At 44.8% G+C, this 24953-nt stretch overlaps 1 protein-coding gene across 5 annotated transcripts in view; it reads right to left on the reverse strand.

Annotated features, from left to right (window-relative positions):
* The window catches only part of SCML4 (Scm polycomb group protein like 4), a 95437-nt gene extending 70977 nt beyond the window's left edge, over positions 1–24460 (reverse strand). For 2 of the 5 annotated variants that reach the window (XM_032858254.1, XM_032858253.1), the window contains exon 1: positions 24223–24454. The gene's annotated coding sequence lies outside the window, so the exon portion shown is untranslated. Of the gene's footprint in view, positions 1–24222 lie in introns of all 5 variants that reach the window. The other 3 variants (XR_004382757.1, XM_032858252.1, XM_032858255.1) reach the window with 3 other exon arrangements.
* Between the last annotated feature and the right edge of the window lie 493 nt (positions 24461–24953).

Below are 24953 nucleotides of genomic sequence, written 5' to 3' on the forward strand. Positions count from 1 at the left end.
TCAAAAAACAAGATGGGAAGTCATCTCTCTTCTTTTTTCTCAAAGAACTTGGGTGAGACTGGTATTATTTCTTAATTAAATATTCGATAGAATTCACCAGTAAAGTAATCTAAGTGGGAAGTTCTAAGGTTGTTAATTATAAATTCAATTTATTTAAAAGAGAATTATTTTGGTTTTCTATTTCATCTCACATTAGATTTGTTAGTTGTGTTTTTTGAAGAATTTGTTGACTCTATTAGCATAAATTATTCATAATGCTTCTGTATTATAATTTTAATATTTTTAATATCTGTAGAGATGTCCTCTCTGCATTCCTCTACTGATAATTTTCACTTTTCTTTCTTTTTCTTAATCAATCCTGTTAGAGAGCATCAATTGCATTAATCTTTTTGAAGGACCAACTTTTGGTTTTGCTAATATTTCTCCACTGTCTGATTTTTGCTTGATTGCTTCCTTCATTCTACTTACTATGGGTTTAATTTGTTTTTCTTATTCTGGCTTCTTAAGGTGGAAGTTTAATTAATGATTTTAGACCTTTCTTCTTTTTCCAATATGAATATTAAAAAACATAAATTCCTGTCTAAGCACTCCTTTAGCCACATCTAACAACTTTGAGTATGTTAGGTTCCTTCTTTTCATTTTCCATCAGTTTAAAGTATTTTCTAATTCCCCTTATAATTTCTTCTTTAATCCAAGGGTATTTGCTGGCTTGTTTTTAATTTTCACATATTTGACATTTTCCTGATATGTTTCTGTTATTGACTTTTAGAACATTCTGTATGCTCTCAATCCTTCGAAATTTATTGAGACTTGTTTTATGGACAAGCTTTTGTTCTATCTTGGTGAATGTTCCACGTATATTTGGAAAGAATGAGTATCCCGCAGTTGTAGGATGTAATGTTCTAGAAATACTAGTTAGGTTAAATTGGTTGATAGTGCTGTTTAAATTCTCTATATCTTTATAAATTTTTTTCTAGTTGTTCTATCAATTACTGAATGTGTAATATTAAAATCTGCAACTCTAATTGTGACTCTAACTATAAAATTGTGAATTTGTCTATCTGTCCCTTTAGTTCCGATGGCTGTTGTTGCATGTATTTTGAGGTTTGTTATTGTGGTACAAATAAATTTAATATTTTAATACTTTCTTGATGATTTGACTCTTTTATCATTAAGAGTGACTCTCCTGGGGCGCCTGGGTGGCTCAGTCCTTAAGCATCTGCCTTTAGCTCAAGTCATGATCTCTGGATGGAGCCTTGCTCTATGGGGCGCCTGCTTCTTCCTCTCCACTCCTCTTGCTCGTGTTCCCTCTCTTTTATTTAATAAAATGTTAAAAAAAAAAAAGAGTGACTATATTTATGTTAAAACTACTTGTCTTTAAGTCTATTTCAATGACATTAATATAGTCACTCCATCTTTCTCTTAATTACTGTTTGCATGGTTTCTTTTATTGATCTGTTACTTGTGACCTATGTTTAATTTTTATAATTAAAATGCGTCTCTTGTAGCCAGCAGAGTGAAGTTTTTTGTTGTTGTTATGCAGTCTGTAAATCACTGCCTTTAAGTGAAGTATTTGGTCCATTTGTTTTTATTTATTTATTTATTTATTTATTTATTTAAGATTTTATTTATTTATTTGACAGAGAGATCGCGCATGCGCGCACAAGCAGTGGGAGCAGCAGAGGGAAAGCGGGAAGCAGGCTCCCTGCTGAGTAGACAGCCTGACTCCAAGCTCCATCCCAAGACCCTGGGATCATAACCTGAGCCCAAGGCAACTGCTTGAAGGACTGAGTCACCCAGGCACCCTGGGCCATTTGTATTTAATGTAGCTATTCAAAGAGTTGACTTTGAGCCTACCAGTGAGCTATTTGCTCACTACTTGTCTTTTATTTCTCTTATCCTGCCTTCTTTTGTATTAACTGAGTGGATTTTTTTTTTTTTTAAGAATTCCATTTTTATCTCTGCTTTTGTCTTCTCGACTTCTTGCTGTTAGTTGTGTTCAAGTTCTCTTATCCAATGGCTACTCTGTTATTAAGCCTATCCAGTGGATTTTTTTTTTTTATGTCTTGTATTTTATTTTTTTGGTTCTAGAATTTCAGTTTCCACTTGTTTTTATTTTTAGAGTTTCCATTTCTCTTCCTTAATATCCATCTCTTTTCCTTCAATTATTTAACATGTTTATAATAGTTAATTTCAAGTATTTAGCTGATAAGTCCAATGCCTGGGCCACCTGTGGATATGTTCCTATTGTCTGCATTTTTTCTCAATCATGAGTAATATTTCCCTGTTTATTTACACATGGGTCTTTTTTTAAAATTGTACTCCAGGAGCACCTAGGTGGTTCAGTCAGTTAAGCAGCCAATTCTTGGTTTCAGCTCAGGTCAAGATCTCATGGGTCTTCTGCTTGGATATTCTCTCCCTCTGCCCCCAGTTGTGCACACACGGGCACATGTGCAGTCTCTCTCTCTCTCTCAAATACATAAATCTATAAAAAAAGAAATAAAATAAAACCATACTCCAGGAATTGTGTATAGAAAAACAGTAGCAAATGGAATACATTTACCAGAGTCGAATTGGCCTGGTGCTGAGCAGTACCTTTATGCAGACCGAGTTAACTGCTGATTTGCCCAGCTCCTAGCCAGTGTCCTCTATTCTTTGTTTATCTTTGAATTCAACACTTACAGGGCCCCCAGAATCCAAAAACCAGGAGAATGTCAGAAACTACATGATTTTTCTCTGCCCACCAGCCCCTCCTCCACTGGTACTGTCTCAGCAAAGATCAGAAAGGAGATGAATTTGTGGTGGTTTTATGTCTTTTTTACATATGTATTTTTATGCCATTTATTAATTTATTGCTGCTCAGCAGCATATCCATCTTTCTTTGCCCTACTCTGGGATCCTGGGGTGATTCTGCAGACTACATTTCTCCCTTGACAGTTGGGCTGATGTTAGGCCCTGTCAACAAAAAGCATTGAAGAGACATCGCAAATCTGAAACAGAAAGAAGGGACTTTTTCTTCTTCCACTGTTTTGTCTCTCTACTTGGTGGCAAATTGATAGGCATGCCAGGGCCCTGGCAGTGGTTCCCAGTCTAAATTCCTTGATTATTAACTTTTCTGTCAGCTCTAGGGCTGGTTACTGCTTTCTGTAGTTACTACTTTATTTTTATTTTTTAAAAGATTTTATCATTTATTTGACAGAGAGGGAGAGAGAGCGCGAGATCACAAGTAGGCAGAGGCAGGCGGGGGGTGGGGGGTGGGGGGGGAGCAGGATCCCTGCTGAGCAGGAAGCTGCATGTGGGGCTTGATCCCAGGACCCTGGGATCATGACCTGGGCCAAAGGCAGAGGCTTAGCCCACTGAGCCACTCAGGCACCCCTGTAGCTACTACTTTAGAGTTCTCCTTTATCTCTTTCAGTAGTTAACCACCTTTCATGTAGTTAGCAATTCTTTATATTAAATCTTCCTTGTTTGGGGCGCCTGGGTGGCTCAGTGGGTTAAAGCCTCTACCTTCGGCTCAGGTCATGATCCCAGGGTTCTGGGATGGAGCCCCGCATCGGGCTCTCTGCTCAGCAGGGAGCCTGCTTCCTCCTCTCTCTCTCTCTGCCTGCCTCTCTGTCTACCTGTGATCTCTGTCTGTCAAATAAATAAATAAAATCTTAAAAAAAAAAATCTTCCTTGTTCAAATTTTGCCTATGGCTAGTATCTTCTGACTGAACCCAAGGGTCTTTCAGATTCTAATCCCTCCTACCAGCTCACACTGTATATGAAGCCTAATTGATTTCTCCTTGTCGGTTCTCTGCCTTTTGCAGGTCCACTCCTCCATTCCAGACCCAGGTCACACCTTCAATGGTCCCAAGGCAGCACAATCCTTGCACACACTATCCCCAACTCCTGCAATCCCTTCCCCACCTCCCTCACTCAGAGTCATCCTTCCAGATGGGCATCTGCATCTGGGAAAACTCCCCACTTCTACATCTACCTGTATCTGCCCATTCCCCAGGTATGGAAGCTAGAGTTTCCTGCTATACCTGGGAAGGGATCATGTCTCTCTAGATATGATTCATCAGGATTTCTTTGCACCCACCACTTTTTGTTAGTCCCATTGAAAAACACTGCTTCTTCCCATGACCAGAAGTTTTTCACATCCTACTACATCCTGACTAGAAGCAGATACCTCTAGGTATGCTTCACATGCAAAGAAAATTTCTAGAAGGATACAGTTACAGTGGTAAGAACTGAGAAATGTGGAAAGGGAGTGAGCGCATAAGAGAGAGAAATTCTTACCTTTTACTATAGTCTTCATGAATTCATTCATTTAGTCAATAAATATTTATTGAGCACCTACTGTGTGCCACTGGTTCAGGCACTAAGAATATAGTAGAAACAAGAACATAAAGTCAAGGAACTTACATTCTCTCAGAACTCATGTTCTAGTAAGGAGAGGCAGACTATAAGTAATCAAATATATAATATGCCAAGTGATGATAAATGTTAATAAGACAAAATCAGGTTAAGAGAGCTAAAGCGTGATGGTAGAGATGGTCTTATTCCATAATGATGGTCTGAAGACCTCTCTCATTAAAGAATATTTGAGCAGAGACCTCAAGGAGTTTGGAGGGTGAGCAGAAGGATGTTCCAGGCAGAGAAGAAAGCAACTACAGGAGTCCTGTGGTGGGTGTGTGACTGATTTTAACTACAGCTGTGTGACAAGACAGTAAGGATATGGAACAGAGCGTGACAGAGCAGGGGAGGGAGAAAAATGAGATAAGACAGGGGGGTGGGGGTGCGGCAGAGCATGAGGGCCCTGTAGGCCACTTAAGATCACTGCTTCTTTCTCCGAGCCTGGCAGAGAAATGATCTGACTCACATTTTAAAAAACTTATTCTAGTGGCTGGGAGTAGAGCACAACTTTGGAGGTTCTGTCCTAATTTACTAATTTTCTTTGTAAACAAGAATATGTGTGTGTACAACTTGTATAACTTGAAAAAATAATTTTGAAATAAATAAATAACCCTAGCAGCCTGCTACAAAATTAAGTCCTGGCAGAACACTCACAGTTGCATGAGGCCACGCCCCACAGGAAGACAAGATAGGATCTGGGGTTCCATTTCTCCATGTTAATTTCCACCTTTTAGATTCAGCATATACAAAGGGGAGTCCAGAGGAGATATGGGCCAGATGCAAATCGTGATTTGTTTAAACATTCTAAACAGACTTAAAATTTGGAATAATATCAATAATAATCATTATTCTTATATAATGAAATATAAAAACAAATATGTAAAAATAAATAACTATGCTATTATAATAATGATTGGTATTATTGGAATAACAATATTTGGAATCAAATCGTATATTTTATACTATGCCTATGTAAATGTGTATACGTGTGTGTCTACACACACACATATGCACATACACATCCATTTAATTTTAAAAATTGGCTAGCTCTGTAAACTCCTGCTACCAGAAGGTATTATCCAATTGTCCCTTTCTTTTTGTTATCCCTTAGGGGGAAAACGTGTGGCAAAGCTGGAGTTCTCGAGGCCGCCACAAGCTGAGCTAGACCCAGAGCCCTCTCCTGGAAGGAGACCTGTGGTGTGAGAGCCAGCATCAGCTCTCTGCGTGGGTTGGGGTAGGGTGGACATGGCCCAGGCATGGGCTGCGAATCAAGTTCATCTTTCCTGACCGTCCCATTACTAGATTCCCCACATTCCTTGCCTCCATATGCCTTGGTTCCTGCTTGCACGTGCCTGCCCCATTGCTGGAGATGACTGATCGCAAATTCTTCCTAATCCTGAGTTGAACTCTGCCTCCCAGAAACTACTCTCCTCAGGCCTTACCTCTTACCCCCTGGATGGGAAAGTCCATTCTTCCCTTCCTACGGAAGAAGTCTCTACGTTTCTAGAGGAGGATCAAGACAAGACTCACACCGTCAGCCTGCCTTTCTCACCTCACTTTTCTCTGGTCCAGCCTGAGGACCGGCTGTCACTGATCTACAGACAAGAGATGTCCAACCTCCTAGAAGCCATCAGCCATCAGCCATCTCTGCCCTGCCACATCCTTCCACGTGGCTCATTGCCTCATGAGACTCCCTGTCTCGTCCAGCAGAGAGGGCTTCTCCCTGCCTGCCTTCCGTATGGCACTCCCATAGCTCACCCCCCAAAGCACGGGAATCCTGTGTGACTGGCTTGACTCACTTCTCTGTACCCAAGTCAGATTGAGAGCTTCTCTGAGGCAGGAGCCACCAGGCCTCTCATAGGGGTGAGCATACAGCTGACGATGAATAAATACATGTTGAATAGAGTGATTAATTAACAAATGAAATCAACCTGGGCACTTGCCCACCCTTACGTGACTAGAATCCCACATTACTTTTTTGCAAGTCTTATTAAAGATGAAGAAAAAGGAAAAGAATACGTCTAGGCAAGTTTTTCCAACTCAAAGGACTGTAGTGGGTACTTTTGGAACAAAAAAATAGTCTCAATCCACTCTCTCCTCATTTCCCTAAGGACAGAGGTCCCTGCCTGTCCTTAAATAGCTTGTAGAAGAGAAAGAGAACAGAATTCATTGAGTGGCACCTGTCACATGTCAACCCCTGACAAGGTGCCTTTCACCCATTACCTCCCTGATCTCTCATAATCCTCTCCTGGGGGCGGACTCACTGTTCCCATTTCACAGATGAGTACCTTGGTGCTGTGTAAGCTACCTGGGGTCTGTGATACCACAAACAGAACCGTGGAGATGTGTGCTTGACCCTAGAGCACTCCTTTTCCACAGCCCAGTATGCCTCTGGGAAGGAAAAACATAAGGAAGGAGCAGAAATGAACAAAGAGAAATAATGGGAAAGTGAAGGCAGTTGGAGACCCCTGGGTTAAAAGAGAAAAGGAATGGTTGCTGGAGGAGGTTGTAAGGTCAGAGAGTTTTCCTCTTCCCCTTCACCTTCTTCTCCTCCCTCCTGCTTCCTCCTCTACTTCTTCCTCCTCTTCCTTCTCCTTCTCTTTAAAACTGGCTTTTATATAGAAGATAACTAAGTGTGTTGCAGGCAAAGCAGAACAAGACAGAGAGGTGGTTTGGGTGTTTGAGAGAAAGAGCGGAGTAGATTAAGGTCTTGGAGAAGATGTCTGGGTTCAAGTTAGGACATGAGTAGATGGCTTAAGCTGGAAGAGGCAGGAGGGATTTTGTTTTCTCAGATTCTTCTGGAAGGACAGGAGGAAGGCAGACTAACATTTGTCAGTGACAGCTAGAGCCTGAGCAAGGGCTTTGCACACGTCAGCTCAGTTTGTCCTCACAATCAGCTTTTGTTGTAAGCCTTAGGGTCTCTCTTCCAGGTGTCGAGGCAACGGGTATCAGCACAGAAGAGAGGGCTCAGCAGGCATGAGGGAGAGCACGAGGAATGGAGAGTGGAGGGCTGTGGGAAACACCTGGAGTTTCTGGGGTGGGTATTGCCATCCAAGCCACATGGCCCCCAAGATAAAATAGATGCTATGCAGCCCTTTACAGAAAATGTTTGCTGACCCTTCTAGTACTCCCTCAGCTGCCTGGGGACTTGGACACCTCCTACTCTTTTTTCTATTACAGGAAATTGCCTAAAATACAGGGAGGTCAATAGATATCAGGAAAAGATGAATGAATAGGAAAACATCAGGCAGCACATTTTTCAACAGCATGCTGTTCTCACTCATTGTGAGGCAGATGGGGATTGTGGCCTTTTTAAAGCATTGTATCCTGCCATTTTGATACCCTCAGTTAAAACCAGACTGATTTTAACTATACCAGCAAACTCCAGTTATACCCAGAGAAATGTGGCCAGAGCCACATTTTCAACTTGACTCTGTTCTTCTAACTATAAATTTTCCAACTCAGCTCAAGGAAGAATGACATAAAGTTTCACATATGTGGTGGGCTGTTTTATAGGCCCTCTGATCTAAGAGCACATGGCAGCTCTGATGTTGGCCATGAGACCTGATGAGAAATCAGCTCGGTTCTGAAATATCATATTCCTAATTATAAGAAGAACAATGGCATTGGAATGGACAGACGTTATCTCTGGGGAGAACCAGGACTCGTGGGGAGATTGGAGAGCATGAGACCCCAGGGATTCATATGGAGAAGGCCAAGGTTATTTGGTAGATAACCATGTATATTCCCACCAGCCTTAGAAAAATGTCTAAGGATGGGCTCCTTTTTCTTCCTTTCCTCATGGAATAGAATAGGATTTGTCACAGAGCCAAGTGACACAATGGAGTCGTATGCCCACCACCTTCTCTAGTTTTCCTAGGCAGCTTTTAACTTAGAGGGCCCCTTCTCATCTCGAGAAGGGAAGACAGTCAAATGAGATTTTGTTCCTATTAGACAATGAACAGAGAGGCTCAGTCGACACTCCATGTACTCAATGACATAATGTTATTAGCTTCAATTTACTGTGTATTCCCTATGGGCCAGGCAATATACAAAGTGTTGGATCCAGCTCATTTGCTCCTAATGACAACCTGTGATCCAGGTGTTAATGTCTTGCATTTTCATGGTGGGAAGGTTGAGGCTCAGAGAGGTGAAAAGAGGCCACGTGACCATAAGGCAATGGCAGGACTGAGGGGCAGAGCCTAGGCTGCCCTGACACCAATGGTGAACCACAGAGACCCTTGTGCGAGGCAGCAGCTGTCCTCAGAGTTAGCCTTAATTGAGAAGAAAACACAATCACACACACACACACACAAACACATCCCAGTGAAACCCCAACGGTAAGGAAGCAGGATTGAGGTACAGACCTGAATGGCCCTCCAAGAGTAAACAAAGGGGCTGGAGGAAGGCTAGGAGGCTTTCTGGAAGAAGTGATCCTTGGAGGGCTGGAGAACCACTTCTGGCCCTAGTGGCTACTCACCTGACTTTGTCTGTCTGCTTGGCCAGAGGCAGTGACTCGCCCATCAGAGGGGCTCAAGGATTATTTGTCAAGGTGACCAACAATTTTAAGTAACGCCACCAATGGGTGCGACTTCTCCACGAATACAGTGAGACCCGGTAACCACCATCCAGGTTGTAACCTGGTGGTTCTGCCCCTTCGTGTTGGCGTCCGGTGGCCCACGGCTGTGCACCTTGCCCTCCTGACCTTGGCACTGGGCCTCCAACCCATGAACGGTCACAGAAGTGGCGGCTTTCCGTCGAAGTCCCCATCCTAGCCTGGCGGTGGGCCTTTTACCTCCAATTATCCCCACCATCTCCCACTGAAGCTCTCCCGCCCCACCAGTGCCAGGACTGAAGGTGAAAGAAATGGAAAGGAGAGCGGCACTGATAGACCTTGCCATTACCAAGCCTGCATCACTGACCGAGGGCATTTGCCATTTCTCTCTCATGCTTCCGGGCTCTTTGCCCCTCCAGTGCCAATGTTAGATGGCTCCTCCCACTCTGGGCCCCTCCCACTCTGGGCCCCTCCCACTCTGGGCCCCTCCCACTCTGGGCCCCTCCCACCCTGGGCCCCTCCCACCCTGGGCTCCTCCCACTCTGGGCTCCTCCCACCCTGGGCTCCTCCCACTCTGGGCTCCTCCCACTCCGGCACCCAGAGGCTTCCCTGGAATAAATATACTTCAGCAACAGTGGGTGGAGAGGAGGTAAGTTTAAAGGAGTCTTAGGGGATTGAAAAATTATTTGGTGATATGTTCCTAAGTTTTTTATGCTTAATACCCATAAATTTCAGGGGTCACATACGGTAACAGCTTTTGACTTACGATGTTCTTATTCTTGCATTGTATTTAAACCAAACTGTGGAAAGGTAGCAAGAGTAAAAGCCTTTTAAAAACGCTTTGGGATCCATCACTGGGTCAAGCCATTTCTGGCCATCTCTGCCACCACTCTGTTAAAACAAGGACTGTGGGCGCTGACAGCCAAGTAGCTGCTTGGTGTCGGCCGTCGGCCCACCAGGAGTCCTCCCCTTCTCAGAAACTTTTTCTTGCCATTCCCCAGCCCCTGCCACCTGAAGACCTTTTGATGGCTGCCGAGGGCAAGGAAGGAAAGCTCGCTTTGGCTAAACTTTGCAGGGCCACGTCTCACTCCGCGGGCATAGCGCACGGATATTCCCAAGACCTCTAATTAAAATGCCTACAGTCGACCAGTAGCTCCTGTTTCATTGCCCAGGGGTCGCCAAACTCCCTGCTAATGCTGAACACAAATTAACAAAATGCCGTGTCAGCCTTTCTTGTCCCATTACAGCGTTATTGTCATATTTATTAGCATAGTTCTCTGTAGGACCCTCGCGGAATATCGAAAAATTGAGCTAAGCCCTCTCCGTGGCGCGGCGCACATCAACCCTGCAACTCGAGCTCGCAGCAACTCCCCGCTCCACCCAAGACAAGCCGCCAGTGTTCTCACGCTGGATGGGGACAGTCCCTCAAACTGTAATTATCTTCCACTCAAGCTACTGTGAAAGGACTAGGCTGTTCACCGCTTTTACGTCAAAGAACAGTTCTTTATTCGTTTACCAAAATGTACCAACCTACAACACTACCATGAGTTAATTACACACTGAGGGGAAAACAAACACAAACTTCACCCATCACGTTGTTCTAAATCGCATTAGCCTAATTGCTTGATATGCAGAATTAAGTTTACTTTCGCACGTCTCCCTCAATTCCTCCCCCTCCAGTTCTGTGTCTGTCTGGCTGCCTGCGTCTGCGCTGGTCTGGGGGAGAAGTATTTTACCCCGAGTAACAAGAAGGTTAAAAAAGGGAGAAAACAAAACCATACCAAACAAAACACCTCTTTGGAATGTCTGACAAGGAAGGAAAAGTATGTACCATTACAATTTTGTTCTTGGCAACAACAGGGACATATATCCTGATACCTTCCTTCTTTCCGCTTGCCCACTAGAAAAATGTTCTCAAGTCATGCCGCAGGAGAAGAGGCGGAAATAAAAAGGGGGCATGGAGGCAGTCTGTATGGAGAATCAAGGGCAGGGGAGTCATGTGTAAGCAATGTCCTGAAAGACACGAAGAATTTCATCACCTGGAGAAGTGAAGGAAGAAAATCCCAGCAGCCAGGGGATAGAAAGTGGAGAAACACAGAGGCTTCGAGAATCAATGGGGAAGGGCAAAAAGCTCACATGGCCTTTTTCATTTCTATTTTTGCATGTTTTATGCTATGTATAGCATAGTAAAGTATTAGTATGTTTATAATCTATGATACATACATTGGAGATGTGCACTCGAGGAATTATTTATAATAGGGAACACGGTCCAAATATTTGGCAACCATTGACATAAGGGAATCTATCCAAGATTTCTAAGCAACTGAGTGGCTAGAGCATATGGGTATCTTACAAAAGTAACCTTGTGTGATGCATGAGGTGGGGTTGGGAGGAGGACTGCAGGCAGAGAAGTGGAGCTGGAGGCCACAGCTATGGTCCAGGTGGAGGGTGCTGGTGAGGACCTGGACAAAGCCAACAGAGAGGGTGGAGGCGGGAAAAGGAGCGAGTACAGGAAACTCTTTTGGAAAGTAGCATCAGGTAGGACTTCCAGTTGGAAGTAAGGAAAGTTTGGGATTCTGAAACTGTTACGTTCACAGGAGTAGCAGAGATAGCTTTTGTGAAGACAGAATAAAGGAGAAACTATGGGGAAGAGGGCAAATGAGAAGTCCAGCTTTGGAAACGTTGAGTTTAGGGTGCCTATAGAACATGTGGGTGGAGGTGGCCATTGAAACAGTTGGAATTCCAGCCTGGAACCCAAGGAACTAGCCAAGTAAGACTTTGAGTACATAATCCCCTTACGTGGGGACCCATCTCCTTTTCCGCCCCTGTGTCCTTCAGTCCATCTAGAAAACGCAAGGAGTACCTCTCTGTGCTAGGCCCCATTCTCACGTGTCAGCAGGCAAGGGCTGTTAACAAGCAGAGGCCATTTCTGGGCTGAAAAAGCTGATCCCTGGCACTAGCTACTTGGCCATTGGCCTCTGTCCTGAAGGTTCACACAACGATCTTGATGCCATCACTTCTATCAGGTGAGGAACCCAAAGGTAAGGGCACTCATTCTCACTCCTCTCACTACAGCCCTCCCCACACTGTCTGCCACATCAGGACCCAGAATCCACTGGAAATCTTCAGGCGGGGGCACTGGCATATGGATAAAGAAAGTTGCCAACCAAGCCCCCAGGAAACCCATTGACCCCTAGGCAAGGCAGTTCTCATTTGTGCTTTCTCTTGACACTTGGGACATCACCAAATGTGAGTGAGGAGAGTGCTGGAATTTTTTTTTAAGTTTTTTTTTTTTTTTTTAAGATTTTACTTGTTTATTTGACAGACAGAGATCACAAGTAGGCAGAGAGGCAGGCAGAGAGAGAGGGGGGAAGCAAGCTCCCCGCCGAGTGAAGAGCCAGATATGGGGCTCGATCCCGAGACACTGAGATCATGACCTGAGCCGAAGGCAGAGGCCTTAACCCACTGATCCTCCCAGGCACCCCAAGTGTTGGAATTTTAAAAGCAAATATTTTCAAGCTTCCCCATGCTCAGACACCATGCGTTACTAATAACTGTTTTAGGAAAACAGAGCCAGTTGACTATAACTGTGGCTGATGATTCAAGAATGCAAGATTTTTGTCCCAGTGATCCTGGAGCAAGACATTGAACTAGAGCCCCTCAGTCTCCTCGCCATGAAGCTTGACTACCTCATGCAGATGCAGGGCTCAATGATTTTCTGTTCTGCAATGACACTTTAAGCCAAAGAAGCCAGAGATGAAATTGTTGACCTTAAGATTTTTCCCGTTTCTGGGGGCAGTTTGGACACAAATCCACAGAGATAGGACAGAAGGTAAGTGAAATTGATGGTGCTACATAACATCATCTAAACAAGCATGGGCCAGAGGGGGACATGAAAATGTCGCTGCCTTCATGGCCATGAGACATAGACCGATCACAGCTCCTATGATGTCATATTGTATACATCACATCTGAGCTCCTTGTCTCCACTGAGCCGGACTTAACACTAAGTAGTGAGACAGGGTATCAGTGACCTGGACATTCAGGGCAGACATTCTCTCACTAGAGGACTGAGTCTGCTGTGACATACAATCCTGTGTGGGAGCCTGTAGGGAGCCTGAGCTGCAGCTGTAGAACTGTGGGCCGCCCAAAGCACTGACAGTAAACATGGCGGCCGGCTGTGGGATGCTGGGAAACGGTCACTCCTGAGAGGGCGGCCAGAAATCTAAAGGATAGCTCAAAATTCCTCAGAATTAGAGTCACCTCCAGGGACATTCTCTAAAAGCTGCTCTGCAAACCAAAGGATAACTTCAAGAGACTTTATGGGAAGAACTCAGAGGACCATGTCCCTATGGGTGAAGGAGCTATACCACCTGGGATTTTAGTTCTAAACCCCTGGACTGGAGACACAGACAGCCTAGGGCTCAAAGCAGTGCTTAATCAAACTTCAGATCCCTTAGGTACAGCCTTTGTCCCCCTGAAAATACATGGTTTTGATGGTAACTCTATATGGAATAAAACTTCTCTCATTTTGATTCCTAGCAAATGCAGATCAACTATATATATTTTAAGACTTATTTTTTAAGACTTATTTTATGAGCCAAACCATCAAGAGTTGGACGCTTAACCGACTGACCAAACCAGGCATCCCAACATCAGTTATATTTTATAGTGAATCTTACCTTCCTTTTTAAAGTGGAATATCTTGGGGTGCCTGGGTGGCTCAGTTGGTTACGTGTCTGCCTTCAGCTCATGTCCGTGATCCCAGGGCCCTGGGATCAAGCCCTGTACCAGGCTCCCTACTCAATAGGGAGTCTGGTTGTCTCTCTCCCTCTGCCCTCCCTGCCCCATCCATGCTCTCTCTCTAAAATAAATAAATAAATAAATAAATAAATAAATAAATAACTTTCAAAAAATGAAGTGGGAAATCTTTCTCCCTTTGGCATCCAAAAATAATCCACAATGCACACTACAAAAGAAAGAATGCCATTCACACGTGTTTGGGTTATCAGGACATGTAAAACTATTCCAAAGTGTGTGGCTTATTTTGGCTCACCATTTTGTGAGTCAGGAATTCAGGAAAGGCTGGACTGGACAGTTTGTCTCTGATCTGTGTAGCATCAGCTAGGGAGGCTGGGATGGAAGGATCCGCTTTCCAAGGTGGTTTCTTCATCCACACACCGAGTAGCTCTATGTTTCTTGCCTCTTTCTCTACCCGCCTCACCCCCACCTTGATGTCTTTTTGTTCAGGGTCTTCTACAGAGCTTTGGCTCCTGGCAGCGGCCTTGGGGCCATCGACCTCCTCTGTGGCAGCTCAGGGCTCCAAGGGTGAGCATTCCGAGCCCCAAGGGGAATGGCAAGACTCCTGATGTCAGTCCTGGAACATTACTTTGGCCATTCTGTGAACTAAGCAAGTCACTTAGAACAGCCCAGAGACAAGGAGAGGGGAATGAGACCCCACAGCCTCATGGCAGGAATGTCAAAGAATCTGTGGTCATGTTTATTCCTCTACCGCATTTTTATGTACTCAACAAGGAGAAAGTTCTCACACAAGGGATTTCCACATCACAGATAAACGTGTATACCATATACCCAAACTGATACAGGAGCAAAAGCATGGTTTTGGCTTTGAAATCAGTTATAGGACTTAATGGATGACCCTGAGGCACTGAAACTCACTGCTTAAATTCACTGAAGACTGAAGTTTTGTCTGTGAAGCAGAATAACCCTACATTCTAGGACTATTGTGTGGATAACTCGCATAAAACCTACATCATCCAAGTCCCTCAGTGGCTTTTAATGCTTTTAAGCAGATCCAGAGAATAGTGAGGATTTCACCAACGTGCTTTTAAAATACTGTATTTATAATAAAACCTGTGCATAATCTGAAAGAGAATGAAACGTGGCAGAAAAGATCTTCTCAGGCTCAAAGCTACAGTTTTTATTTTATTTTTTTAAAGATTTTATTTATTTATTTGACAGAGAGAGATCACAAGTAGGCAGAGAGGCAGGCAGAGAAAGAGGAAGGGAAGCAGGCTCTCTGCTGAGCAGAAAGCCCGATGCGGGGCTCGATCCCAGGACCCTGGGATCATTACCTGAGCCGAAGGCAGAGGCTTTAACCCACTAAGCCACCCAGGTGCCCCTCAAAGCTCCAGTTTTTAGAGGAAATCCACTACAAGCATCTTCATGGAATGTGCAAATTACCCCCGAATTTCTGCCATGATATTCGAAACGCCTCTACTTAGCAGTCACGTACAGAACCGGCAGAACAGCACCATCTTTCTGAAACTACCATTAATCAGGCATTTGGGGAGGTAGGAGAAAGCGAAATTCATGACAGGGTGGCATGCTCTGACCCACAGGTGCTCAGCGGTGGTGGCAACACTCCCCGCAGAGGGGCATTTTGGAAATGTGTTGGATATGGTTTTACCTGGTACCATGTTGGGGTGCTGTGAGCACTCCTGACCTTTAAGGGCAGAGACCAAGGATGCTGGACAAATGGAGCTGCCCACACAATGGAGCACTATCTCCCCATATGGTCACATGAGTGAAAACCTCGTTTTGGTGAGCCTAGAGTTCACCTCATTCTGCATACAAATATATTTTTACTTAGCTGTAATATATACTGTATTTTCCAGGAATGCAAATAATACATAGATCAAGGGAAGCCTGTTCTCTATTTTGTTTAGGATTTCAAGGGTTGTTTACAATGAAACATCACTGGCAGGAGGACCAGCTTGTGTTAACCGAGTTGCTGAGAGCCATGTTTGAGGCCTCAGTGTAGACAGCGGGTGTCAAGCACCGAACCACGTCATTATGGCACCCAGAGCAGAGCGCCTGCACCGGAAGTAATTATAAATTACTTTGCTTTTACTCCTCTTTATAGTCCAGGTATGACATTACACTGGGTTTTCTCCGATAAGGGATGCAGGAGGGCTGTGTTATCTGGGAACTTCTCTCTGGGATTGTAAACAGGGCATTAAAAACATTTGTAATGGAAGTGAGGGTTGAGTCTGACAGGACTGAGAGCCTACTGCTTTAAAAGAAGTTTGCTGTGGATCCAAAATGCCTTTCCAAGTGGAAACACCAGGGAATCATTTCCTTTCTGGAACCTGTGGGACCTGGGAGCAGCCCAGCCAGGCTGAGCAGCAGCAGCTGGGTCAGAGGCATGAAAGAGCTCTTTCTCGTCAGCCCTCACAGGTGAAAAGACATGGATGCCCCACTGGCTTTTCAACACTGAAGGAGAGACTCAGCAGACCTCACACGGCCATGTAACCCTCCAAAAATTATTTAATGTGAGCTTCAATTTCCCTACCTGTGTAATGGAGATTAAAAAAAAAAAAAGCCTCATAATGACTTCCTGTGTGGTTTAAGTCAGACAAATGAGATAAAGCGTGGCAAGTGCTTCTCTCGGCATCCCCGAGCATACATGGCTCAATAAACGGAAAACGTAGTTATTCCCATTTCTCCAGCACTTTACAGTTTACAAAGACCTTTTCCATATACTGCTTCCTTTGAATTTTATTTGCATTAAACCAAAGAGCCTTCCCAACAACTTCTGGAGCACTGTATACCATGATCTGATCAACTCAGGGTGACACCAAAAATGGCGCATGTTCTTTCCACAACACCTTGCTGTCTTCACCCAGGCTGGCATTATCATTCATGCCATCGCTCACGCAACAAGTGTTTACTGAGGACTTGCCACATTCAAACCACTGGGGCTCAGCAGTGGGGACCGACAGGGAATACCATCCCTAGGGAGGAAGGGAGGCCCAGGGTGGCCACCATATTGGCCCCGGTCACACTGGTGACCGTTCACCTGACTTTTCACACTCAGAGTCCATGCTGTTCCATGGATATTTACTCTCTACCTCTCTGAGGACAAAAGTATCCCCAGGAGGAAGTTCCTGAATGAGAGAGCTAGGGGAAGTTCTGGAGGGGAAAATGGCCGTGCTAAAAAATCGAAGTTTCCAACAATGGCAGAGGAGGCGGCCTCTTAAGAATGGAGTCTGTGTTGGCTGCATCCTTTGCAGACCCTGGGGAAAAGTCTGAAGCTTGCCCTGGGAGGGAGGAAGGCCTTTATAATCCATTCAATCTAAGAATCTAGGAATCACTTCGAGACCACTTCTCAGAGTATAGGGTTTTGCTTTCAATTTATCCCTCCAAATGTCAGATAAACGTTTTTTTCCTTCAAGTTCATTAGTTTGGTTACATTTTAACCTTCCAGCTTCCAAAGAGGGGTGAATGGACTTGAACATGTAGTTGCATGGTCCCAATGTAAATTCTTCTTAGCCTGCCCTAAATCTGTATTCTCAGGGAAGAGAAAGAAAGCCCCCTGGAAACTGATAATCTACCAAGTACACAAGCAGAATACAGGAAACCTTGGCCGAAGGAGACCTTGGATTTGCTTGACTTTGTCCAGGAAGCTGTGTAACCTACACTATCCACTATTAGAAATCTATAAGGACCAGCCAGGTCTTTGGTCCCATGGAATTTTTTTTTTTCTTCAGGCATGAAAATATGAAATATAGTCCCTAAAAACAGTGACCTAACCTATGCCCAGAAATATATTTTTAAATGATTATATTTCCAGTTTATTCTACTTCACTCTGGTCTCGATCCAATTAGTAGAAACTCAGCACTTGACCTTAGCAGAGGCTGGGGCTGATTTGGAAACATCTGTGAGACAAACTTTTCTAAACGTTCTTTTCCCTTACTCTGCTAACAGAGAATTTCAGTCCATTTATTTGTTACCAGGTTTGTGACAAATGACTTCTAACTGAAAGGGAGGGCGATAGAAAGAAAAGACCAGTCCTCCATACTGTTTCAGATCACTGGCCCCATACATTGGCACATACATCACACCCAACTTGACTTTATAACTTCAGTTCCCTGGAGAGAGTTTATATTCACCTGGTCTCATTAAGGCAACACACAACTGTAAAGGTCCCACTCTGGGACCAATTAACTATTTCCCTATCAGGCACCAACATAACCACACCGTGCAATTTGCTCTCCTTCTTTATGTCAAGTACTTAATGTTAATTATGTTACAAACACTCAAAACAAATGCTGTATTTTCATACTGTGGGTAGTGATTTCAGACACTAGAACTAGTTGGGTTTTTTTCTCCCACTCTTTCTGTGCATTGTAATTTGTGCACCCAAATGTCAATTATCTACAGCTATCCTCTTGAAGCATTTTTACAAATGAGTTCTTAAGAGGGATACAATCAAATATGCTGGAGCATCTCACGACATCTGAATGGGATTATATTATATTATTATATTATATTATATTATATTATATTATATTCCCAACATAAGGGGAAATGCACAGATGGGTATGTACTGCACTGACCCCCAAATCTCATGGCAAACTCCCCTAGCATAGGCAACAATGTCAACAACATGAACCAATGACTCACATTTCTCAAGACTGAAAAATGACCGAAATCTATTCCCGGAGTGGCATTCTTTACTGATCAATAAGCCTAGTGCCTCCCACAACATTTTTGAGTTATTCCCTTTGGAATGAACAGCATAGCTTAATAGCTAATTGTTAGATGAAGTCTTGATATCACCATAATTTCCCAAAAGTGAGGATACTAAATCCCAAAAGGCTGTGAAGAAAAGCAGTCAGGCTCTTTCTCAAAAGGCCGCAAAGAAAGAGAATAATTCCTGTTGGCTTGTGATAGTATAGAAATGGCTAGGCCCAAAGGAATTGTTCCTCACGTGACCTCCAAATCCTGTCTCCGAAGCAAAAAGCACAAATGAGCCAAAGCTATCTTTTGCCTGTGGTTTTCTCTCCAGTTCTTCCTTTCCTGCTCAAAGTTGCCTATCAGACAGGATAAAATCCTGCCACCAGGCCCCCCAGCCAGCTCGAAGGCTGCATCCAGGGCAGACGCTCAGTTAAGGCCTCTGTGATCTTAACCTTGGTCTGGAGGCAGGGCTCGGGCCCAGCTCCGCACACCAGGGAAAAGCAGATGCCTTGGTGTTTGACCCTGGTTTTCTCATCAGAACGATGATGTCCCAGGATGACTTGTGGACAAATGTGAAAGGAAAAAGAAAAAAAACTTTTCCCTCCATCTAAAAGGAAATAACCCTGTAAGCTGACAGTCCTGTGCTACCTGTTGGCCATTACTGAGTCTGGTCTGAACTGCCCCAGCGGGTACTGGGGGTGGGAGGGTCAGTGGGCAGGGATGGTCAAGAACTCGTTGGAAGGGCCACGGAACAGGATCTCTCCTTCGGGTTTTATCTCACTACTTCTTTGTTAAGGGTCATTTTCCCATGGCTGGACTGGGACCCAGTGAGGGTAATTCTTTGCTCTGCCAGCCCAGTGTTTGTTCCCAAGTTTAGTACCATCCTCATGAAAGTTTCCATGTTTCTTTAGGATTAATTTCAAGCCATATGTTTCTGTTTTGAAACTACGATGGCTTTTGCTCTGTAGTGATCAGTAGAGAGAGAGAAAAAGGGCAAAGGCTTTTGTTACCAAATACTGAGCTCCCAAAAGTTGAGTCACTATCATAGGGCTAACTAGACAACGTCACCACCTTGCAAAACACAGCATTGACACTCTCTTCCCCTGGCACGTCAATTTTCTCCTAACAGCCAACTCCACTCTTTCTGTATTGGATGCCTTCTGGAGAAAGTAAAGATACCACTCCTCAGCCAAGCCCCTCCCTCAAAGGGCTGGCACAGCCAGCCAGCAGGAGTACGCAATCGTTCTTGAAAATTAGCAACACCAGGACCAGGTTCTGTTTATCCCATCCATCAAGGCAGCTGCTGAAAAAGAAATGCACACATGTTTCCCCACAAATGAAAATTTAGGTGGAACATGCCTGCATCCGTGGGAGAGTCAAGAGGGTTTCCCACGGTTCTGTGCCACTAGATTCTCTCTAAAACACACCTGGTCCAAGGATAACAACAGCCATCCCAGGGATGCCTAAAGTGTGGATCTCTGAATATATCCCCCTTGGTCCAGGGCGTCCCAGAGACCCGGTGGAATGCTCTTCAGCTTAATACAGAGTGAGAATCGCCACCGGGTAATAAATTTCTTTCTGTCCTAAAATAGTAGTCCATGAGGTCATCATTGCAAGCGAGAGGTGTTCTATCTCCTCGATGGTGGCAAAGTGCCTCTTTTGATTGAAAAGTGCTGATTTATCCCAGAATGCACTACTCCTGCCCGCTGCTCATCTCCATCCCACCCTCCTGAAGGATGTTCTTGACTGCGTCAACGCTGCTAGCTGAACCCAGCAGCAAACTTTATCACCAGCATGCCATCCTCGCCAGACTCTTGGCTGAGAGAAGCAGAAGCCCACCCATGCTAACATTTGAAGGACCCAGAAGGAGGAAAGGGAGGTCTGGCTTCCGGAGGAGTGATTTGCACTCATTGCTGCTTGCCTTCTGGCCACTGTGGCCACATAGCAGCGCCCCTCATCGGGCTTCCCCTGAACATCCCCAGCAGTGACTAGCAGCACTGAGGAGTACTTGTGTGCGTTGTGGGGAAGGGCTCACTGTGGAGCCAGCTGCTCTGTCTGCCCAGTGCTGCTGTACCTCTTCAGACACTAACACGTGTAGGTCAGAAGAAGCCAAATTTCGATCGGCCACGAGCATAGCCAAAATGGCCCTTCTGCCTGCAGCTCCTCTTCTCTGAATCTCGACCTAAATCTCAAATCTGACAAGCCGCGGGTGAGAGTTTGCAGAAATATTAGGGAAGAACCCTTGCCAGAACTGAAACCGAGATGAAATCAACAATAGAAAAGCACTGGAACCTCCTGGGCTTGCAGCCAGAGCCCTGGAACCTAGCATGCGACTACCAGCAAATGCAGGCTTCTCCACAGCGATTTATAGCAATGATGCTCACAGAGATTTACAGCGGAGACTAGAGTGTGGCACTCTTGCAAATGCAGAGGGTTGGGGGGAGCGGAGGTAGACAAGGACAATGAAGAAAGAGAAAGTGACAAATTCCCATGCAATCCAAACAGTCTGAGCCACTCCTTTCAACCTCAGAAATGTTACCGTGGTTGGGGCGATCCCAATGGTCTTCGAACCTCATTGGAAAATGTCACAATAGATGTTTGAATTAAAATCCAGTAGATTTGCCAAAAGACTGATTGTTTAAAATTGGCAGCATTCCAGAGAACTTACTAGGCTGCATACTACCCCGGGGGCTGAGAGAATTGCTAATTCCAGAGAAAGTTAATTATCACCTTATTGATAAAGGGGTAATTTTTAAAGCTTATGGTGTGGCTTTTGTGACTCATTAATTAAAATTTAGAGTCGTTTACCAGACACAGTGGTGGCTTCTGTTATTATATATATATATATATATATATATATATATATATATATATATCCAGACCAAGCAATTTGACTGTTCTCCCAGGGGCTGTTATTAAACCCCCTCATCTCTCCTCACCTGTCTGCCTTCGGAGGCAACAAAAAACATTAAAAACGCGTAAATCTCAAACCAGCCTTTGGGGAGCTGGCTGAATTAAGATGTCCAAAGAGGCGCTTAAACAAAGCTCCCTCCTAGATAGGTCCAGGGCGCCCACCCCCCCGACGAAGCACGGACGCTCACACCCAAAGGGACTGCTTGTCCCTTCGCAAACTTCGGCTCCAAAATGTGAGACCGAATTTTACTCCCTGGGGTGGTGAGACGCAGTGAGATGCCCCCTCGTTTCTCTTCTCTCCCTCGCTGTCCCCGAGTCAAAGCAGGTGGCTGGGTGGAAGAGGAGAGGCGCAGGCTGAACCTGGAGGGGACTCGGCAAGGGAAGCCCCAGGCCGGCGCCGGCCAGCGTCGCCTCCCGCTCGGCCGGGGACGCGCGGGCTGCGGCGGGCGCGCCCCGGACTCCCGGGCGTCCGCGCGCGGCCGAGGCTGCCGGCGGGCACCGGGCCGGGGAGGGACGACGCCCGGCGGAGCCCCGCCTGGGAGCCCCCGGGAGCCCGCTCCCGGCTTCCGCCCGCCCCACCCCTGCCTGGACCCAAGCGTGTGTCTGTGTGTGTGATGCGTCCCCGATCTGCAAAACAGCCTGAAAGGGAACTCCCCCAACCGTACGAACGGGTATTCCTCTCCGAGCGTGCCTCCTTCGGATTTCGGGGAACTTCAGGGATGGGATGTTGCCTTCAATGGGTTGGAAGTGTGTGAGCTCCACGATCGAGATGGAGGCATAAATACGTCCACCAAGTTAAGAGAGGCTGGATGCCATCTGCTTGTGATTTTCACATCATTGCAAGTTAAAAAAAAAAAAAAAAAAGTTTAAATTCGATCTTTGTGCATTGGGGCATCGCTCGGATCTTTAGAATAAGCCAATACGAACGACTCCACGTTGAAAAAGTCATGACTTTCTTGAATTTTCAGTAGAAAAGTTCCCGCGGCGGGACGACAGCACGTGGGGCTGGCTGGCTTCCCAGCAGCTGGTCCGCGAGTCCTACCTGCTGCTGGCGAGCACCCCGCGCGACCCCAGCGCCCCCACGCCAGCCGAGAACCAGAAAGCGAAACTGCTTTTGCTGGTTTCACTCGCCTTGAAAACACACCACCAAAAGCAAGTAAGTGACCGAAAGCGATTTACTCCTGTTTCTCTTATTGTTTTCTTTCTATTATCATTCATTTACTTTTTTTTTTTTTCCTTTGCGGTAAAAGAAAAGTCATTTTGGTGCCACAAGGAAATGTAAACGCGTTAAGCACGGAAGAACTGGGTTTTTGGGTGGGATTTGCTCTTGTGATTCGACAAAGCAAACCGACTGAGAGATTTGCCAAAATATGACAGAGACTGTCCACAAACACAATTTAAAGAGCTGAAGAAAACGTATTCACATTTAAAAAAAAAAAATATTTGCGTAAACGCATAGATTTAAAAGGTAAAGATCTGAAGCCATCAAACAACTTCCCTAAAACCAAAGTTTCCATGTTAAGGTTTTGTTTGAGTTGATCACTACCGACTTTCTAGGTAATCTTCACCCAGCTGCTACTCCTCGGTAACTGCCCCCCTTATTTTCTCAGTCTGGTTGTACCAAGCAACACACACACACACAAATGTTCCACACAAATATTGTGCCCCTAGGTAGTTTACTTTACCACACTGTAAATCCTTCATAGTTATTTTTGTGCTTTCACTCCAAATATTCTGGGTTTTTTTTAAGTCTCGAGGGAAAAAAAAAAAAAAAAAACTATGTCTCCCACTCTTCAAAAATGGTTCCTGTGCTTGAAAAGAAAGAAAAACACGAGAGTATACAACGTCTCAATTCTGACGTGTCGCCGGGATCACTTTCTCAAGTACCACAGCGTCTGAGACCAACCAAAAGCCACTTTCCAGAAAGCTACTGATTGTCTGACCCTCTTGAGATGGTCAGAGGATCCCGAGACAACACCATGAGGCGCTTCTCTATTACTATTAGGGGTAGCGGAAAGAACTTGGACTTAGTGCCTCAATTATGGGTCAAATGATTTCCACACAGCTGACACCACCCTTGTCCACTGTCCTGTCCTACTCGGCAAGCAACCTGGAGAGGAAGCTTTGTGCACCGGGTCGTAGTCACACAACACCCCACCTGGGAAGAAGGTGACTCTGTATTTGAACTTGGGAAAACTGATCCTGACGCTCCATAGACACCTGTTTTTTTTTTTTTTCCTCCAAAACTAACCAGTACCCACTACCAGCAGTAAATAGTATTCTCATCTATCTTGATAAATTAAGAAAAAAAAAAACATTACATTTACAAAGACATTGTAAAATATTCCACCTGGGATAGAAATAATAAAACTCAATTTTAAAAAGTACTCTTGTGAATCACAACACATTAATTTTACTAATTAAATTTTAGTAAATATGTTTATCCCAAGACATAGAACACTTTTTGAATTAGAACCAAACCAAACAAAAGCAAAGCAAAATCATCATGCAAATAAGTAGAACAGTTACTTGAGTTCATATTTGGGGAAAACAAAAACAACTTTCTACGTCTTTCAATGCAGAGTTAAAGAGTAATGAACGTGTAAGTACCGCAAATTTATAAACTATATAATTCTAAACTACCTCTTCCTCTCTGCGATCTGGTTAAGAAATCAAACATTTTTGTTCTGTGTAGGAGGAACTGAAGTTACCTGCTGGCCTCAGTGATTTGAGTGCAGGACACTCGGGCATTGCCATGGAGGGAGGCATGCAAGCCAGACACACTGGAACAGGTCACCTGTCATGTTGACAGTAGAAAGAGAAGGATCCCGTGTCAATGGCACGCCCTCCAGTTATGCATCTCCCTTACCTACGGCTGGTTCACCGGAGCCCTGATCAGATTCTTGACCAGGCCGGGAATGTTGACTCAGAAGACAGATGACTTTCAGTACATGCAAATCGAGTATTACAAAAGCTAATCTTCCACCCGTGTGTTAGTAGCTCACAGTGAGTCTCCAGCAGCCCCGCTCTCCGGCTGCAAACATCTCATTAGACTAATGCATTCAGCACAGGCAGAAAACTCGATTTACCATAGCTACAGCAATGAATTTCCATTACGATGACAGCTTCAACCACATCATGTCCGGAAAACCAGCCAACCACTGGCTTTTAAAGAACACACACATTTTACATGCAGAAAACGAGGCGTGTGTGTGTGTGTGTGTGTGTGTGTGTGTGTGTGTGTGTTTCGTGTTTCCTTCCTCTTAGCAGCCCAACTCAGAGAAATGTGTGGTGTAGCTTTTTGCCGACATGAGCTGCAGGGTAATGACACTTCTGCTTCTTTGGTAGTTACGTCCTTGTAATAACCTGAATTATGTCACAATTGTCAGAATGGGTGTTTCCAACATTTCGGTTTTCATTGCCCCTCCTCTGTTGCCATAGAAACCAGACTGTAACATCATCTCTTTGTCCCAGTCCTGCAGCAGTGTGGGCCAGCGCTGGGCTTGTAAGATAGTGGGGATCTGGATGAGTGAGTGTTTGACGTTAAACAAATAAAACGACAACGACAAAAATATTCTAATAACATCACTGTGCGGGAGA

The sequence above is a fragment of the Lontra canadensis genome, unplaced genomic scaffold (assembly GCF_010015895.1).
Source record: "Lontra canadensis isolate GAN:19392208 unplaced genomic scaffold, GSC_riverotter_1.0 scaffold14, whole genome shotgun sequence".
Lineage (NCBI taxonomy): Eukaryota > Metazoa > Chordata > Mammalia > Carnivora > Mustelidae > Lontra > Lontra canadensis.